The sequence below is a fragment of the Egretta garzetta genome, unplaced genomic scaffold, assembly GCF_000687185.1.
Source record: "Egretta garzetta isolate BGI_Z169 unplaced genomic scaffold, ASM68718v1 scaffold248, whole genome shotgun sequence".
In the NCBI taxonomy this organism is placed as follows: domain Eukaryota; kingdom Metazoa; phylum Chordata; class Aves; order Pelecaniformes; family Ardeidae; genus Egretta; species Egretta garzetta.
This window is the reverse complement of record NW_009260596.1, coordinates 1173947-1177606: the sequence shown is the minus strand read 5'-3', so window position 1 is coordinate 1177606 and position 3660 is coordinate 1173947.

Here is a 3660-nt window from a genome sequence, read left to right as displayed (position 1 = left end):
ACATTTAAAAAAAATTAAATGCTTGTGTTTTGAAAGCATTTCTGTGTGTGTAGCTCTCAATCATTCTGTACAGGGATTTTTTTTAATTATTATTTTTTTTCTTCCCCAAAGACTTTTGCAGAAGCAATCTATATTAAATTCCAGAAATTTTGCGACCATGCAAAGATCTATGCAGACACACAATTCCCTTTCTGGGCTTAATTTCACCCCAAGGAGCTCTCTCTAGGGCTCACTCTTTTGTATTCGGTCTCTATCAGAACGTTAGAGCAGAAGGCAACAACTTAATCTGAAGCACTGGCCGTGTACTGACTGGCCGTCAACGTTACAGGAGGCAGACAAAATGTCCAAAGTACCAGTAATGCATCAAAACTGTCTGGACTACAGAGGTAAATTAAAATAATCCTAAATCTGTCTGGGGATTTCTCTCACGGACTAGATGTTTCTTTAAAGAAAATAAAATGAAGCTTAGCGTAAACCTTTGAAAAAAGACCTGGTTTAGCTGCTCGTTGCAGGGTATACCCAGAATTCTTGTTTGGTGCTGCTCCATCCTAGGAACGAGACCAGCGCTGCAGAGCCTAATGGGAATACAAAAGTAGGGCTAAATTAGAAGTCTGGAACAGAGACAGCAGGACCAATTCGGAGGGGGAAAAAAAAATAATTTCAACATTTCATTACATTTGTCATCTGCCTAGGTGGAACTGAAGTTACGCCTTGACCAAGTGAATCTCTGTGCCTAACACTATTCTGCTTATCTTCCTCCACCTGTGGTAATTTGTACTTAGCCGAAATGATCTTTTTCACTGTTTTATTCTTTATAACAATTTTCCATCATCATTTGCTGAGTTTGGGGGTGGTTTTTTGAGTTATTACAGGTATTTTGAAAACATTGCCTTTCGTCAATGTTAGCGTCTTCAGCTGCACAGATTTCTCTTTTTTTTTTTTTTTTTTTTTTTTCCCTAGCAGCAGACCTTTCCTGGAGGCTTTCATACGGTAGAATATTATGTGTAGTTAAGACAGTTTAAAGTATCGTCAAGACTGAAAAACGGCTAATATTGCAGTTCTGAAATCCGTGCAGCTGATGAGCTTTGGATGTAGCTCTAGGCAGATTCACCATTTGTTCTCCAACATTTCAGATTTTCAAGGATTGTAGATTCCCAAATGAAACTAGGCTTAGAAGGTGCCCTTCTTCAGAAGGGTAACAGAAAACATAACTTAGCCATTAACGGCAAAATAATTCCAAATATCCTTTATACTTGGGGGTTTTATCTAGAGGGTCTATACATGTGCAGCACACACTTGTGCTCGTGGCTATCAAAGTGTTTCTTCAATGAAAAGATGAAACATACTCCTGCATGTTGCTTCTCTCCATAAGGTTTAATGCAGTGACTTATCTAAAGAGCTGGAGCTTTTTTTTTCCTTTTTTTTTTCTTTTTTTTCTTTTTTTTTTTTTATTAGTCCCTAGATAATGAAGCATGAGAGAACGTTTTATTTGGCTTGAGGATATGTGGTAACAAAATCCTCACCGTTCATGTTGCCATGGTGGTCAAAGGCAAATTGCGGGAATGGAAACTGCATGCTCTAAACTTCACCGGTTCAGAAGACTTTCTCTGACCAGTGATAGTCATCACTTTTTAACTGTGAGTACTTCTAGCCCAAGACTCACGGGGAACATGCTGAATACATCACTCAGCTCTTTTTTTAACCACTGCCTCTGATAGCTTAATATTCCTTAGTTATGAATGATTTCCCTAAACTCAAGTTTAGGGGTTTGGTGTAACGGAAACTTTTGAATTGGGTGTAGCGTTCTACAGACCATCTATGTACTGAGACTTCCGTGCGTTTTAGGTGCAATCTGAAGAAGAACTCGGTGGGAGTTTAAAATGAAACTTTCTGGGGAAGGCAGGGAAGGGATCCTCGCCGCTTTTCCCGCTCTCCTGTTTAGGGTGAAAGTGAACACCAAACGATCCCATATACTTCTGCTGAGCCTAAGTGACACAAGTGTATCCCTTCAAAACTCAAATCGCCTCGTTGGAAGCCTAGATAAAATTTCAAAATTAATTTGTGAAGGGACAGGTTTCCTTTTCCCGCCGTGCTGCCTCGCCCCAGCGGCTGTGCTGGCTCACCGGCTGGGGAAGGGCACCACCATTTTCTCTCCCCGCCGCAGCGCACCCTCCGCTTTCCTCCTGCAGATAATGGATCAAGTGATTTGTTGGTGTTGGAATGAATTCCCCCCCCCTCCCCCCCCCAAATTAATTCTACAATAATCAAATGTCTTTACTTTTTAATGGACTCCTAATATATAATGCTTAAAATACATTTTCCCAGCCTACTTTCAAAAATGAAGCCCCAAGCCCCCTTTTTTATGGTCAGCAATGCTGCAGCAATTTGTAGCTGAAGAGAAGTTGGAAGGGGAGAAAATTTCTACCTGCTCCCTCCCCCACTATGAAGCAATGTAAATTCCTTGAGAATGAAGGTGAAATATGTTTCAAGTTTGAAAATAAATCCTAACATTAGAAAACTGATTCTAAAATACTGTCATGTAGTCCTCCGTAGCGGAGTTCTCAAACTTATACATTATTAACACTATTTGTCCATATGATTCCAAACTGAAATATTTCCAGAGAGTAGGGTCTTTTATTAAAGAAATCGAACCAAAGCATTAAGGGTTTTTTAATGGGATGGTAAATGTGAATTTTAAAAGAACCATCTGGTATTTTTAAAGGGAGGAAAAAGTGATGCATAAATCTGGGCTCTTTCAGAATATTCTAGTTCAGGAGTTCTTGATTAATTTTTGTTGCGCTTCACTCGTATTTCAATCATGGCATTAAATACAGAGAGTTCGGTAATAAAAAATATTTTCTAGATGGTAAGAGAGGAGTTCTTTCTTTATTTGTACAAATGCTTTTGGGCAGAAGGTGGAAATGTTCCCTTTTGCCGGCAAATGAAGAGTCACAGGAAGAAGAGCCTTGCTTATGAAAACCTACAGCCAGCAGCTCCTGCTAGTGTGATAAAATTCAGCTAAACCTGTTAATGGCTCTTACCGATGAGAGATTACATCCTTTTCGGAAAGATTAGCCATTTTACTCTCGTAGGCTAAAAAAGAAGCATTACTTTTAACCGCTTGTCAATTCAAGATGCTCTCGCTGCAAATAAGATGCAGCTTACCAGCTCTGCCAGAGCAGGAGGGGTGAGTCTTCTGCGCAGCCAGGCAGCGGCAGAGCCCGAGGTGGCACAGGCTGAACTGCGACAGTGGCGGCAAAAGCCGCAGAGGTTTCGAGTGATAGAGATGTTTGCCAAAAAAAAAAAAGATTTTTTTCCCCCCCCCAAATAATCCATGTTTGACCTGGAGAATTTCTCTTACGCTGGAATTTCTTGGGTTAGTTTATTTTTCAGACTTGCCTAGGTCGGCTGCTTCTTATCTTCAGGTTCACTTTGCTTTAATGTAGGTTCTTACTTCCAGGTTTTTTTCCTTAGAAGTCACTCCACTAATACACCGTGGCCTCCGTGCAGAACATACACGGTTTTCATTCTCGAGAAGCCCTTAACATTAACCATTTGTAGCAGGGGGCCACAAGTGCTCACCCCCGTGCGAAAACGCTCCCCTCGCCGGGACAGACTTTGTGCCTCTCCTGTACCATGGCTGTTAGCGTGGGGCCAAAT